A 16,927-nucleotide genomic window follows, 5' to 3' on the forward strand; every position below is an offset into this window, starting at 1 on the left:
TTATTTTAGAGATGGGGTCTTGCTTTGTCACCCAGGCTGGAGTGCAGTGGTGCCATGATTACTCACTGCTCAAGCGATCCTCCTGCCTCAGCCTCCTGAGAAGCTGGGACTGCAGACACACCACCATGTTTGGCTAAGTTTCTTTTTTTTAATTTTTTTTTTTTTTTTTTTTTGTAGAGACAGGGCTTTGGTATGTTGCCCAGGCTGGTCTTGAGCTCCTGGTCTCAAGCGATCTTCCTGCCTCTGCCTCCCAAAGCTCTGGGATTTGTGAACCACCGTGCCTGGCCTAATACTTTTTCTGTAGACCTTTGTATACTAAATTTGTGAAACTCTACTTGCAATCTGATTGGCAATGAGCACTCCTTTCCATGTGATGATTACTCTGGAAATGTAAGCTCAACAACTCCCTACATTTGTAAATAAAAAAGACACAAAAGGAGAGAAACACTTCTCCACAACCTCCTTCCTTAGATACATTATCAGGGTTCTAACATTAACTTCTTACATTAAAAAAAAAAAAAAAAAAATCTGAAATTTATTTAAAAGAACTAAAGAAAAAAAATATCTCTCTTATTTCCTTGGATACTTTCCTAAATACTAAAATCAGTTGATTTTCAAGACAAGAATTGTTAAGACACGCTCAATCAATAAATGACCATTCCTTTGTGATGTGTATTACTCTACTACAATGCAAGCAGCATCAAAGCAGATCTCTGTCTCATCTGTTTTGTTCTTTATCTCCAGGTGGTACAGCAGAGCCATGAACCCAGGAGGTCACAGTAAATATTTGTGACATGAATGAATGAATGAAATGAGTACATGAACAGGCTGAGTGCTCTGTGGGTGCGAGGATAGATATACAGAGATACAGAAGATGCTCTCCTGCCTTCAGGGAGCTTGCAGTCAGCCTCAAGAGGTACAATTTACAAGAAAAGAGGAGTACTCCACATTGCCAGGGAGTGAGTGTCTGGTGTCCATTAGTGCAAAGGGAGGGAGACTGCCTTAGAAGTTTAGGAGAGCAAAAGTTCACTGTGGGGACAGAAACCTCACTTTGTTACAGCAGTTATTAAGAAATTATTTTAGGCAGATAGAGAGGAAAACGGGTCCTTGACAAGTTTTTGTTTCTTTTAGAGTAGCTCGAGAAACATTTCTTGCCTAGCAGGAAAGCCCCCTCCGGCAAGCTTTGACATGCAAACGCACGCCATTAGAAACTGGGTCCACCCAAACAGGGCGATTCCCGCTGTCTCTTCGGGGTCCCCACAAGTACCTGGCAACATGGCTTCCCCACATATCCCCACGTGTGCAGAACATCATGGCGCCCTGAATTTGCATATTAAAAGCCAGGGTGGGAGGGCCAGTTATTTCACGGACTATGTGAATGACATGCCTGGTCAAACCAATCCCCTGTGCCCTATGCAAATGAGATACCGCCTTCTCCTATAAGCAGCCACTTTTCTGTGCAGCGGGTTTTCTCTTTGTTCCAATCCCCACTCCCTCCGTCTCTATACTGAGGAGCTGTTTTCTTCTGCCTTCCTTCTTTCTTGCCTATTAAACTTTTCACTCCATAAAACCACTCCATGTGTGTCCCTGTCATTAATCCTTTCAGTGTGAGACCAAGAACCCTGGTGGTTCCTCCAGTCATCGGAGCCGTATCAACTTGTTCCCACCCCAATAATCCCTCTGACAAGGCTTTTCAATGAATACACGCATCATTAAAACAATGGCCATATTCAAGGCAAAACGTTGCCACTGATTGAGTTGATATGAATGTTGAGACCAAAAACACAAAAACACCTTGCCATGATGTAGGACGATGGTTTTGCTTGCATCTATGACATTCTCATTGTTGTATTATTATTTAATATTGTGATAAACTGTGATTTGGGGAGGCCACTTTGGACTTTTCCCCTTTCCTATATCCTCTAATGCCACTGGTCCTTAAATATGGACCTGTACAGCTGGGTTTAAAATTGATAAACGCATTGTCTTAAGAGTCCTAGCCCCAGAGGCAGAATAGGACGTGGGGGGTGGTCAGAATTATAATTAGTAAAAGAAAGGGACACACTTTACAAAATAGCACAGTTTTTTCTAATTTTAAAGATGAAAGTACTCAATGGATAACTGAAAAACACAGAAATATATTTTTAAAATGCATCTCCCCCAGAGATAACCATTACAGTAATTTTTGCTTGCATTCTTAGTATCATAGCCACATACTCAAAATATGTATGAGACGTGTATATTTGTTCATGCCTATTTAAAAAGGTACATTTTGGAAATATGTGATGATGACTGTTAAATGTCAGACATTTCACTCTACACATTTCACTAAGTGACAACTGTCAGCACCTGCAATGTATCTGTAGGCAAGGGGGAGGTGACTGGAGAAGAAAGCACACAATATTACCTCCTCGCAGGGTTACGATCCAATGGGTCAAGCAGATGTTGGACCCAAATGAAATTTTATTTACAAACTGTATATGCAATATTGAGTCCGGGTGCAGGGTGACAGGGCACTATAAGAAAGCACTAACTAGGGACTCAATCCATATCACAGAGCATAGAAGTCTTCTCTGGCAAGACCCGACTTAAGCTGAGAGGTCAAAGATAAGAAGGCAAATCTTGGATGGAACGGAGGAGTGCTGTGTGGGAGGGAAGGATTCCAGACACAGGCAACAGCACACACAGACTCGGAGGAGCCGCACCACCCTTCCTGGAGTGCAGAGAGCGAGATGGAGACTAGGCTGAAACCGAGCTGGAGAGCAAGGCAAGGACTGTGCTATAACAGAGGCATGTGCCAGACTTGGGATTTCACATGAAACAAAGGGAGGACCCGATGGCTTTTAAGCACAGGAGTGGGCGTGGTCTCATTTACATTTTGAAAACGACTGCTCTGGCTGCAATGCCAAGAAGGTCGTGGTAAGAGGCCACAGCATAGTTTCCAGGCAAGAAGGCATGGTCTGCTGAACTAGCGTGGTGGCAGCACAGGTGGAGAAAAGTGGATGAGTTTAGGCTGAGTCCTGGAGGCGGTGCCTTGTTGCCTCCAGACTATGGGGCTGTATTAGGGAGATAAAAAAGGAGAGAGGGGAATTAGACAATTTTTGGTATCTGGCATGATCATCTCAGGGGTGATGGAAACACTCAATGATGGGAGGAGATCTGGTTGGAAAGAGTTTAGTTTTGAATATGTTGAGTTTGAAATGTTCAAGTTGTGTGTGTGTGTTTTTTTAATGGCAATGCAGAATTCCATTATAAAAGCCAATTTTTAAAATACAAGTATACTACTTCTGGAGCACAGTTTCTTTACATTTTATATTAGTATAGTTTAAATATTGTTCTGATGAACATCCTTATAGGTTTACCTTTGCCCATATCTCTGTTTACTTAGGAAACGTGGGAGGTTAACTGACACATTTAAAAGCTTTTTGATGTGGCACAAGGATCTTTATTTCTGAGGAAGTGACTTTCATCACCACTTTTGAGCACGTGGGCTCGCCTTAGAGACTCATCCATTGCTGACCCTGACATTAATTATATCAATTAATCCTAATCACGAATCCTTAACCAGCAGAAGAAATCTAGAATAACACTGTATAAGCCACAAGCCAAGGAAAAGTCGAACGAAGAGGATTTTACAGGTCCTTACTTTCCTCCTTCTTACTGAATCTGACATGCTATTGTAAAATCAAGTCAACTTTATATACAATATATATATGATACCACACATTATATAAAATATATATTATACATTGGCCTATATTATATATGTGTATATAAAATATATTCTTATATATAACAATACATTTACATATACAAGATATACATATTATATATTATATATATTTATATATAATTTTTGTTTGGTTTTCTTAACTTATAAAAAAATTTTGAGCACTCAGTCCTTTTTTTTATTTTTTATTTTACTTTAAGTTCTGGTATACATGTGCAGAACGTGCAGGTTTGCTAATAGGTATACAGGTGCCATGGCAGTTTGCTGCACCCATCAACCCATCATTTAGGTTTTAAGCCCCGCTTGCATTAGGTATTTGTCCTAATGCTCTCCCTCCCCTTGTCCCCACCCCCTGACAGGCCCTGGTGTGTGATGTTCCCCTCCCTGTGTCCATGTGTTCTCATTGTTCAGCTCCCACTTATGAGTGAGAACATGTAGTATTTGGTTTTCTGTTCCTGTGTTAGCTTGCTGAGACAGCACTCAGCTCTAAACCAAAGGCTCCTAATTAAGTATGTGAAATATTAGTCAAAATTCCATTACCTCTTAATTTGAAAACTACATATATTTAGTTACAAAATAAAAGCCCAATTACTTCTAATTACCTATATTGATGAAGTAAAGTTAAGTTTTTATGTCGTTTCTACTATTCTTTCCTTTGGTGGTTTGATTTGTCAAATAAGTCATCTTTTCCCAAAAATGAATCTTGATTATTTTGACAGCTTTTCTTTTCAAAGCCCTTATAGGTACTGTTGTTATATGGTGAACACTCAAGAGATACACAAGTCCTATCATTTTTTATCACCAACACCGACATCTGATTTGTTTTATTTGGCATGTCACCTTCTTGATTTAACATAAATTGTTTTATTTTCTTAATTTCTGAAAAAAACTCATATTTCTGGTTTGTTTTAACATAAATTGTTTTATTTTCTTAATTTCTGGAAAAAACTCATATTTCTGGTTTATTTTCACTAAGGGCCTCCTGTCCGTTTTTTCCCTTCTACTTTATCAAAAAGGACTGAGGTCTCAAATGACAGTGAGAATATCTGAGTCACTTATAGAGGGCAAGAAGAAGCATAGAAAAAAATATTTCTGGCTGGGGACAGTGGCTCACACCTGTAATTTCAGCACTTTGGGAGACCAAAGCAGGAGGATTCCTTGAGCCCAGGATTTCGATACCAGCCTGGGCAACAGAGAGACCCTGTCTCTATAAAAAATAAAAATTAGTTGGGAGTGGTGGTATGTGCCTCTGGTGCCAGCTCACTGGGAGACTGAGGTGGGAGGATCACTTGAGCCTGGAAGTTTGAGGCCGCAGTGAGCTATGACCCTATCATTGCACTCCAACCTGAGTGGCAGAGCGAGACCCTGTCTCAAAAAGAAAAAAGGAAAAACTCTTCTTTGTCTAACTCCCTGAACAGAGAGAAAAACTACCCTATAGACAGGTCTGGAGCACTGCAGGAGAGTCAGGCACGCGAGGCCCCAGGATCTCATGGATTTCATGTATAAGAATGTTCTTCCTTCCTGCTTTCTTGAGGGATCATGCCAGTATCTTCAAAGTCTAAGATGCTAGGAAATCATGGGCAGTAGATTGAAATAGAGGGCATATGCCTTACATAAAGACATCTAAACTCTCACGGTAACAAACTGTGCTGGCTAAAGGAAAAACTACTGTCATTTAGTCCACGAGTTTGCAACTCCTGGTTTATCATAATTATAGTGATATTCCTTTAAACTAAACATTTGGATGGAATCTTTTTCCGCCTATAGAAAGAGAAATCACCCTTATAACAGTGGTTTTAAAACTGTAGTTCACACAAGAATCCTATGGTGAGCTTGTTACCACTCTGGGTTCCTGGGCAGCACCTCACAAGATTTCCTGGTCTGCAAATCTGGGATAAACATCTTTGAGACAGGTGGCCCAGGCTTCCACAAGTGCTGCAGGGATTTGGATTCATTCCAACCAGTTAACACTCAGAGGGTGTTAATCCAGTTCAGAGAAACTTCAAGAAATCAATCTCACATGATGTAGAAAGATTCAATCTGTAAATCATCATAGCTCTTCTTTCCAAAGTCTCTTATAATTGAGTTTGAAGCAGAGTACAAGCAAATATCTCATTTGTATGATCCATCAAAGGTCAATTTTTTTTCATTAAGATAGCAAAGAGGTTTTTTGTTGTGTTTGTTGGTTTGTTGTTGTTGTTGTTTGAGACAGAGTCTCACTCTGTCGCCAGGCTGGAGTGCAGTGGTGCAATCTTGACTCACTGCAACCTCCGCCTCCTGGGTTCAAGAGATTCTCCTGCTTCAGCCTCCCAAATAGCTGGGACTATGGGCACGTGCCACCATGCCCAGCTGATTTTTGTATTTTTAGTAGAGATGGGGTTTCACCATGTTGGCCAAGATGGTCTCGATCTCTTGACCTCGTGATCCACCTGCCTTGGCCCCCCAAAGTGCTGGGATTACAGGCGTGAGCCACCACGCCTGGCAGCAAAGAAATTTTTAAAAGCCTGACTTTGGGCATGAGCGACACTAGGGATTGAATCTCATATTCTGCTATTGACGGGGATGAACTTGGCAGTTTGGTTCACTCTCAAGCCTCAGCTCAGCCATGGATAAAATGGAGATAAGAAAAGAAATGACCGCACGATGTGGTTGTGAGGAATCAACGAGGCAATGTACGGAACGTGCTTACCACTATGCGTGGCACACAGGAGTGCAGAACAAATGTGTGCGTGTGTGTTTCTGAAACGGAGCCTCACTCTGTCACCCAGGCTGGAGTGCAGTGGCGATCTCAGCTCACTGCAAGCTCTGCCTCCCGGGTTCACACTATTCTCCTGCCTCAGCCTCCCGAGTAGCTGGGACTACAGGTGCCCACCACCAGGCCTGGCTAATTTTTTTTTTTTTTTTGTATTTTTAGTAGAGACAGGGTTTCACCGTGTTAGCCAGGATGGTCTGCATCTCCTGACCTCGTGATCCACCCACCTCGACCTCCCAAAGTGCTGGGTTGTGTGTTATTTTTGTCACTATTTTTCTACAAGAATAGAACATGATGCTAAAAACATATGAAACTGGTAATTCTGCACTTGTTTTCAGGGATGTTTTAAATAGTCACCTCCTCATCCCCCAAACATAAGAAAACCCCACAGAATTATAGTTTTTGTTATTTTATGTTAGTGAATAAAACTTGTATCTGTACTCTAACACTAGGATAGAGTTTTAAATTGGGGGATTTTAAATCCTTTCAGCTTTCTCTGTTTTGATAAAATATTTCTCCTTATCACTATCGTATGCTATTCTGAAGGTATAACTCATGCAATATGATCTTTCCCCTCCTCCAATGCGATCCACATGTTTCCAAGCAATGAAAAATCATAGTTTCTATGTTCTTCTTATAAAATAAAAAGAGGCAGAATTCTGTGATGGAAAAAGTAATAATGACATGTATATGAATTCTGTGGATTTTTACTTCTCCCTTAATTAATGCATCAATGCCACATATTTTTACAAAATACTAAGTGCCTGTGAAATGTCCCTCTAAAAACTCAATGCATTGATATACCTACCCTATTGAAATGGATAATTTCATTAATAGTAAGCTAGAGAATGCTGATTAAATGAAGAATGCTGATTAAATGAAAAATGCTGATTAAATTCTTTGATCATATCAAAGAATTTATCATTATGATTCATCATTTTTATGTTAAACAGAGAAGGAAAAAGGAGGCAAGACAATAAGGAAGGTATGGGGGGAAATGGGAAGGAAGAGGAGAATCCATCTACTAAATGTTCATTGACCAACTACTATACACTCATGATTTCAGGACCCCAGGAGAAAAGTTTTACCTTGGAAAAGCTTATGGTCTAATTATCAAAAAAACTCTTTTACTGCTAGAGAAAAAAATATTCACGACACTTGTTAAGGACATGCAGACTTTATGAGTGGGGATGCCACAAGAAGGTTTGTAGTAGGAAAGGGTGACTGAGCTCAACTCCAACTACAAGGATGAGTGGAGACTGATGGCCAAGCAGGCTGGGGATGAGCGGATGGAAAATTACTAAGTGGGAACATCAAGGCTGGGGGTTGTTGCTAGGCTGACTCAAAAATATTCTTGCTGAAGGCAGGCCAGGGTGATAAGATATCAAGGCTAGGGGATGAGGCATTTGATCAGGTACTAAGAGGGATCAGATACTAAGTGTAGGGGACTTTCACTAAACTGACACAGCAGGATTCTTGCTGAAATTAGACTAAATGGGCCTTATATACACACATACACACACTATATATATACACAATTATATAAATTAAATATGAATATATATTATATAAAAATATATATAAATATAAATAATTTATATATAGTGTGTTTATTATATATTTATTTTATATATGTGTTTATTATATACACATAATAGACACACACCTTGGTAAACCACTTAGAGGATGGGTCCCCAAGATCATGAGGAACGAGCTGACTCAGAAGCAGCTGCACAGCGATGCCTGCGGGATGAAGAGGCATTTGTCAGAGGGGCAGCTAAGAAGGTGGCAGTGGAGGGAAAAAAGGATGGATCCCCAGAGAATCTGAAGAAATCTTGCAAAGGACAGTGGAGGGTAGAGAGCAGGGTGTTAAGTAACCTTTTAATAAGCACACGTGGTTTTGACATGCCCGCGGCTGCCCGTCTGCAAGCAGAAACGGCTGTGATTCGATGACAGTCTTACTGCTGGATGGCAAGGATGATTCTTTGGCCAGACAATACCGTTATCATTAACAACAACAACAACAAAATCCCCACACAGTAAGTACTGGGTTGGCTGAAAACAGACCTATACCAAATCAACACCTCACCATTAAGGAGCTAAGCCTACCGCACGGCATTTTCTCTTTAGCCAGAGCCACGTTTTTATGAGAAAATACGAAGAGAACAGAGAGTTGCCAGAATGCAGTGTCACTGCATTGCAGGGCTATATTTGTTGGCAAGCATCTGAGACCAGCCTCTGCAAACTGCTGTAGGCAGGGCCTGGCCTAAAGCGGATAGGGCCCCCCTGGGGCTCGGTTGCCCTTGCCACACCATGATCCTTCTCTATGACTTAGGATCATAGAGAAAACACAGCTTTTCCTAGCAGTTAACAAACAGTTTCTCTGGACTTTTATCTTTCATGATAAATGCAGATGTTTAAGGATCACTTTGTCAGTTATCCTTCTATAATGTTTTCAGTTCTCAATAATCAACTACTTGATACTCACGAGAAAAGCAGAATTCTTCTTAAACCTCTGGTTCAAAACGCTTCTCCTAAAAATGCCTTCCTCTGCTGATAAAGTGTTTCACATCATTACAACATGGAGAAAACATGTAGATCCCAGGCAGTCCAGGCTATGATGAGTATCTTCAGCGTTTCAGAAAGACAAAGTTGATTCCACATCACTGTGACGCCTAATGACCAGTTTTCTCAAGGGAGGTCTGAGTCACCGTCCCAGCAGTGTCTCCAAAGGCAGCACGGTGCTCATGGATAATTATATTTTCGTGCATTGGTAAAAACACAATCCACCCAGTGATCTTATGTCTACTTGAACATTACAGCAGTTCTAGAGTATGACTGTAGAATTATCATGAACTGCGGTATTTCGCAGTAACCATTAAAGTACAGCAGTGTTTGCATCATCTTGTGGGTCTATTCGTCTGCTTGGGCTGTGATAACAAAGTACCACAGACAGGATGGCTTACACAACAGAAATGTATTATCATCTCCCAGTTCTGGAGGCTGGAAGTCTGAGATCAAGGTTACAGTCGGCTGGTTCCTTCTGAGGCTGTGGGGGAGACTCTGTTGCCTGCCTCTCCCGTTGCTGGCATCTTCGGCTTCCTTGGCTTGTAGACGCATCACCTGGATCCCTGCCTTCGCCTTTGCATGGTATTCCCCTTGTGTGTGTGTGTCCGTGTTCAAACTTCCCCTTTTTATAAATAAGGACACCACTTATATTGGATTAAATGCCCACCCTACTCCAAAATGACCTCATCTTAACTAATCAGTTAATTTACCAGCCACTCATTTCCCATAAAATGTCGTATTCTTAGGCACTGGAGGTTAAGACTTCAAAATATGAATTGAAAGGAAACAGAACTTAGCCAACATCAGTGGCATTTCAGGGAAAGTAGGCCACCTGAAATGAAGACCCTTCTTGACAAGATTACAAAGCTTAGGGATATAAATTGACCTCCAACCAGCTTTAAAGTCTCTCTATAGCTGGCCTGCTAAGCTGCACACTTTCCAGAGACTGTGGTTTTGTTCTCAATTAAAGTCTTTCCTTCAAAGCATTTTTCCCCATAGGAAAAAATAAAATCTTCAAGGAAGACACATCCGCCAACTTTTCCCAGCAGGTTTCACTGAAAGCCCCTCTCTGGTTGGCACTTTTGCTGACTGACTTCTCTTTTAACCCTCCTGTCTTTTCCCGCATGCCCTTGTTGGATATTATAGCAACTCGTACATTGTTTGAATAAGAATCTAGAGGACAAGAGCCTTTCCTGCTTTCATTCATTTATTCATTCCACAGATGATTTTCAGAACCGCTCTTAATGGTGTGACCTCTGCAAGCTCTTCAGCATAAAACATGAATAAGACACTGTTCCTGCCATGCAAAGGCTTGCACTCTACCAGTAAAACGGGATGAAGACACTCTTCTAGAATAAAGGCATCCAATTTGCTTTTGTTTAGAAAACTCTCACCCTTCCACAAAGTAATATGAGATTTTACATAGTAAAGAAAAAAATTTTTTTAGCCAAGCATGGTGGCTCACGCCTATAATCCCAGCACTTTGGGAGGCCGAGGCAGGTGGATCACCTGAGGTCAGGAGTTCGAGAACAGCCTGGCCAACACGGCTAAACCTCGGCTCTACTAACAATACAAAAAAAAATTAGCCAGGCATGGTGGCAGGCCCCTGTAATTCCAGCTACTTGGGAGGTTGAGGCAAGAAAATCATTTGAACCCAGGAGGCGGAGGTTGTAGTGAACTGAGGTTGCACCACTGCACTACAGCCTGGGTGACAGTGAGACTCCATCTCAAAAAAAAATTTTTAAGAGAGAAATCAAGGCAGTTGTTGACATTCAACTCTAATCAGATACTCAAGACTAGGTCTATCTTTCTAAACATTGTTCTGTCCCCCACTTCCTCCCCGGCCCCCCGTGCATCCCTAGACTCCTCAAGGAGAAGAGGCTTGGTCATGGCTCTTCAGGATAGTTTGTTACTGAGTCAGGTCGCTTCTCCATCATTTGCACTTTAGGTATTTTGGGCGGTGTTTTCTATGTATGAACTATGTTCTGTCTTTCTATCCCAAGTCAAATCATTACAGATATCAAAATCCGCCAACAACCAAGGCTAATGGAGCTCTTTCCCTAATTCTTAAGAAAAATCCAAAGAAACACAGTTCGTACCCACAAATCAATGGGCAGTGTATCAGTTAGTAAAACCCAAGCCAAATGCAGTAACTGAGAAGCTTCTCTGGTCTTAAAGGCACAAGGGGTTCAATCCCAGGTATCTACTATTTCCACAAACTTCTATTATTTCCTATCTACTATTTCCACAAACTTCTGTCCCACCATAAAGGGGCAGAGTCTCTGCTGTCAATACAACATTTTACATGTATTATTTTGTGCTTAAACATCACTTATCTATAACAAGAAACTCAAAACTAAGCCATGGGAGATAATACATTTAACAGACTCCTTGACTTTTGCCTCAGTTTTCTCTGCCCGCATAAGCTTGTTGAGATATAAAGCAAGATAATGGCAAACACATAAATGTCTCTCACTATGTCCCAGCACTATCCCAAGTGCTATGGCAATATTAAGATATTAGATCATCAGAACAAACCCCACCAAAAGGGCAGCATTTTACCATGAGTAGCCTTTGTTAGTACCCAAGAACTAGTTCTTTAGACATACCAACTTTAACTGCGGCATTGATAGGGTTAATTATCACCAATTTGAAGCTGTCCAGTTAAAACCTAGAATGGTGGGCTGTTTTTGAGATATGTATATGGGTGGAAAACATGCTTTATTATCCACAGAGACACTAATAATCAATCGGAGACATAGTTGGTAACGCCTAGCATCATGGGAGAATGTGGAAAAGAGACATAGGCTATCTTTGAAAATTAAGTGGGAAAGTAGTGTACAGGTACGTTTTCTTTTTCTTTGTGACAGAGTCTCACTGGCACCCAGGCTGGAGTGCAGTGACACGATCTCGGCTCACTGCAGCCTCTTCCTCCCCAGCTCAAGTGATTCTCCTGCCTCAGCCTCCCGAGAAGTTGGGATTACAGGCGTGTACCACCACGCCTGGTTAAGTTTTGTATTTTTTGTAAAGACGAGGTTTCACCATGTTGCATGTTGGAAAGGCTGGTCCTGAACTCCTGAGCTCAAGTGATTTGCCCAGTTCGGCCTCCCAAACTACTGAGATGACAGGCGTGAGCCACCGCATCTGGCCAATGGTAAGTTTTCAATAAGGAGACTTGTGCTATTCAAACTTAGTCCCAAATTTAGTTGTACCAAGAGAAGTAAACATAAAGCCTTCACAGGAAAAGCACCAAGGTACGTGGTTTATCCTGGCTCTGGTTGGCTCCACTTTCACCCACCCTCCATCCCTGCAACAAACATTTATTGAGGGCCAACTGAGAGTGGGCAGTATCCTCGGTTCCAAAACTACAAAGGCTGGATGCAGTTGCACATAGGCAATGGGTACTTAAACCATCAATGACACAAAGTTATAAAGTAGGTAGTAGGGATGGGAACTCATAAAGGTGATATTTAGGAGAAGGAGGTGGTGGGAAGCTTTCAAGCCAGAGAATTGAATGTTCACAAGTGTGATATATTCAGAAATTAATTTTTAAAGTAAATTTCCTCAAATCTCATCTAAATTTTAATTGTGAATTCTTCAAGCTGCCCCTTGCCACCATTGATAATAGGGTGATGACTATAAATCCCATATTTCTAATCTGTGCCAATTTTCAGTATTCTCTTTATCAAGTCACATATCCCAATTTTAGGGCTAGAAAACATGGTCATCATGGTGATTAGAAATGCAATTTACAGAAGATTTCCCTTTCTCTCTGTTTCCCAGACTGCTCAAGAGTCTCCTTTCCTCTCCCACACCCAGCTTCTGCTCTCACTACCAACAGCATAGCACACGCGGCATGGCACGGCGTGGCACAGCATGGCACCGGCTGTCAATTTCACTAAAGGTGGAAATTCCTCAAGAATGTCTAATTAGAATGTTTTGAAAAATAAATTCAGCTTCTTAGAGAGTAAGAGGACTACCTTCTAAAAGATTACATAGCACAGTTATTTTCATTCTAAATGTAATTGAAATACCACTCAAAATTGTCTTCTTGAATGACAAGTCATTCTATTTCAACATGACATTGATTGATTTTAATTATGACATGGTTTCCTGTCAGCCTGGTGCTTGAATTCAACTTTAAGGAAAACTCATTTGTCTTGTGCTTGTGCCAGAGTGAGTGAGAGATTTACGAGAATTGGATGAGCGTGTTTCCCAAAGCTTTGAGAAACATATGTGACCTTTTGAAAAGTATATCAAGTTCTGCACTGTACTAGCAGTCTCACCGTGGGTGAGGTAATTTCTTGAAACTTCTGTTTATTTACTCTTACAATGAGATAGGTTCAATTTTTTTTTAACAGAGCTACTGTAAGGGTTAAATGAAACAGCTGCTTGGCCATGTATCTGAATCCAAGATTTTTGCTCTTTACGGACACCACAGTACCTCAGTCTTAAGGTTGATGGGCACTAAAGTGCTTAACTTCAGAAGTGGAGAACTCCATATTCCTGAGCACAGGAACAAGTGCACTAAATCCTTCGTCACACAGTACCTCCAGGTCTGTCCTCCTACCCCAAAGTGCAGAAAGATGCATTTAGCAGGACTCTACATCTTTGGTTAAGTCCTCCTACAGGCTCCTGATTCGAGAGCTCACCAAGTGATGCCTCATTAAAACCACTTTATTTCAGCTGGAAGTGGAGGGGAGGGGGAATGAGGAATGAGGGAGCAATGAACACAATATGATGTGGAGAGGGATGCTTCCTCAGCAGGGACCGGCATCCAGCCCCACAGGTGCTGTGCTGTGGAGTCAGCTCCAGCATCTACTCCTTTCTGTGCCAGGTAAGTGGAGAATTACACATCTCTTCAGAGTTGGAATATCTTCTTCTCTCTGCCCCTTCAAACTCAGTGTCATCTTTGTAAAAAGCATGCTCACACCATTACTCCTGTTCAGAGACTGTTAGTGGCTGCCCACCTCCTAGATTTTAGAGAAATCGTTCTTTTTTTTCTTTCTTTTTGAGATAGGGTCTCGCTCTGTCACCCAGGCTGGAGTGCAGTGGCACGATCTTGGCTCACTGCAACCCTCACCTCCCAGTTCAAGTGATTCTCCTGTGACTAGCTGGGACTACAGGCACCCGCCACCATGTCCAGCTAATTTTTGTATTTTTAATAGAGATGAGGTTTCACCAGGTTGGCCAGGCTGGTCTTGAACTCCTGACCTCAGGTGATTCACCCGCCTCGGCCTCCCAAAGTGCTGGGATTATAGGTGTGAGCCACTGCACCCGACAAAGAAATCATTCTTAACATTTTGTAGTTCAGATATTCTTTTGATAATCCTCTCTCCCAGAAAAATGTAGACACACACACACACGCCCTTTTATTCTAGTTCCATGCTCTAAAACTTGTCCACAAACTCCAGATTGAACAACTTGCTCAAAAAGATCAGAATTCAGACTTCTTGTCCTGCATGTCAAAGATCTCTATAATCTCACCATTCATCACCAATGACTTGACCATTTCTGAAATCTCAGTGGAAAGCATCCACTCTGATAATTATCTCTGATCATTCCAGGCAACTTCTCCTGCTGTCTACGCTCTGGTTACGTACCACCTCCCTGAGAACCCCAGTGCACTAACCCTACGAGTTTCCCACCGGTCAGCTCTGCTCCCTACAGGCTGCTTTCTTCCCCAGCAGCCTGGAGGCCAGAACCACCAGTGCAAATGTCCCTTTGCATTCTGCCCTCATCCCCTGCTCCTCTGTTCTCCCACTGTACACATGCCTGGCAATACACCAGTCTGGACATTCAGCCCTGTAACTACATTATGTCTGCTTCAAAGCATGAAAGCAACAAAGAAAAGCATGCAAATGTGCTCGTGAGTCTCACTTTAAATATGTCACTACACAGTTCCATCAATATTTAAAACTGCCTGCTGATTCTAACAGATTTCCCGATAAATATTCTTGTTCACTCTCCTAAAGGAATACTCAATGCCTTTTTATCTTTTGTTCAGTCCTTTAACCTCTGCGGTCTGGCCATATGTTGATGGTCTTGCTTTGTACTTTAAGAAAACAGAAGTATTGCGACACAAATTACTTTAGTTTCCACCCCAAATGCACCATTTTACCTAAATTTCTCTCCTCTCTCATTTTATTGAACTGTCCATCCTTCTCTCATCAGACAAACTGACCCATTGTCAACAGCGTATTTTACCTCTTCCATTCCTCAACAAATTCTTCCAAGCAATCATTCCTAATATCCTGCTGGATCATCAGTTTCCTTCTCTTCATTGGAATAGTTCCATCAGCATTCACATATGCTGTAATACTTCCACCTTAACCAGAAAGCTGTGTGTTCTCTGGTCCACATTCCTCTCTGAGTGCTGCTCTATTTCTCCCTTCCCCTTCCCAGGCACAGTTCTCCAAAGAGGTATCTGCACTTCCTCTCTCAACTTTCTTAATGCCCATCCACTGTCTCCAGAATGAACTCCAGCGAGCCCTTCATCCCCATGCCCCCAGTGAAACCATTCTCATCATAGTCACCAACGCTGTCCACCTTGTCAAATCCTGACATCTATCAGAGTTCTCTTCGTACTTGACCTCTTGGTAGCATTTGACCCAGATGAGCCACACCCTCTAGAAGCATTTCTTTTCTCTTCTTCTCTTCTAAGACACCACACACCCTCTGGGCTGATCGACATCACCGGCCATTTCTGTTTTCTCCACCTCTTCAGAGAATGTAGGCACGCTTCAGGACGGGTCCCTGGCCTTCCCACCTCACCCTCCTCTCTCCTTTGGTGATCTCAGAAGGTTCCATGGTTTAAGTGCTGTCTAAACACTGATAGCTCCCAAACATTATCTATCTCCAGGACCAACCTTTCACTTGATCTCTAAACTAGTCAACTGCCCACTTACCACTTGCAGGAGGCAAATGGCACACGGCCTAGACAGAATTACTGACTTATTAAACTCCTTCCTCATAAACATGCTCTTCCCTTTCTACCTTTATTCCCCATGCATGAAGAACCATTCTACACGTTCTTCAACCATCATACATTGCAATCCTATTACAGCTCACCACCTCCCCAGCCATGGCCTCTGACTGCTCCTATGCAAGCCCCCTCATCTCTCACTGGACTTGCATTCCCCTCCTCACCAGCTTTCCTGCTTTATCATTCTCTGGCTTAATACCCTCTACTAGCTTCTCAGCATATAAAGAATAAAATCTAAACTGACTGCCACAGTCTTCACTGCCCTTCAGACACTGACCCCGCCTACTTCTTTCACATAATCTTACTCTTCACCCAAGCTGGCCACACCAACTTGTTCCAGCCTAGGGACTTTTTTTTTTTTTTTTTTTTTTTTTTTTGAGACGGAGTCTCGCTCTGTCGCCCAGGCTGGAGTGCAGTGGTGCGATCTCCGCTCACTGCAAGCTCCGCCGCCTCCGGGGTTCATGCCATTCTCCTGCCTCAGCCTCCCTAGAAGCTGGGACTACAGGCGCCCACCACCACGCCCAGCTAATTTTTTTTGTATTTTTAGTAGAGACGGGGTTTCACTGTGTTCGCCAGGATGGTCTCGATCTCCTGACCTCATGATCTGCCCGCCTCGGCCTCCCAAAGTGCTGGGATTACAGGCGTGACAGCCTAGGGACTTTTATCTTTGCTGTCACCTCTACAGAACAGTCTCCTCCAGGTTTTCTCATGGCTGCAAAAGGTGTGCAAAACGTCATTCGGAAGTCTGTTTCTGTTTTTCTTTGAGGAGTCCTATACTGTCCTATCTAAAAATATTGCCCTCTTTATTCTCTAACCCAGTTTTCAATCAGGAGAGACTTTTGCCTCCCTGGGGGGATTTAGCAATGGCTAGAGACATTTTTGGTGGTCGTTA

This window comes from Trachypithecus francoisi, unplaced genomic scaffold (assembly GCF_009764315.1).
Source record: "Trachypithecus francoisi isolate TF-2019V2 unplaced genomic scaffold, Tfra_2.0 Lachesis_group1, whole genome shotgun sequence".
Taxonomy (NCBI): domain Eukaryota; kingdom Metazoa; phylum Chordata; class Mammalia; order Primates; family Cercopithecidae; genus Trachypithecus; species Trachypithecus francoisi.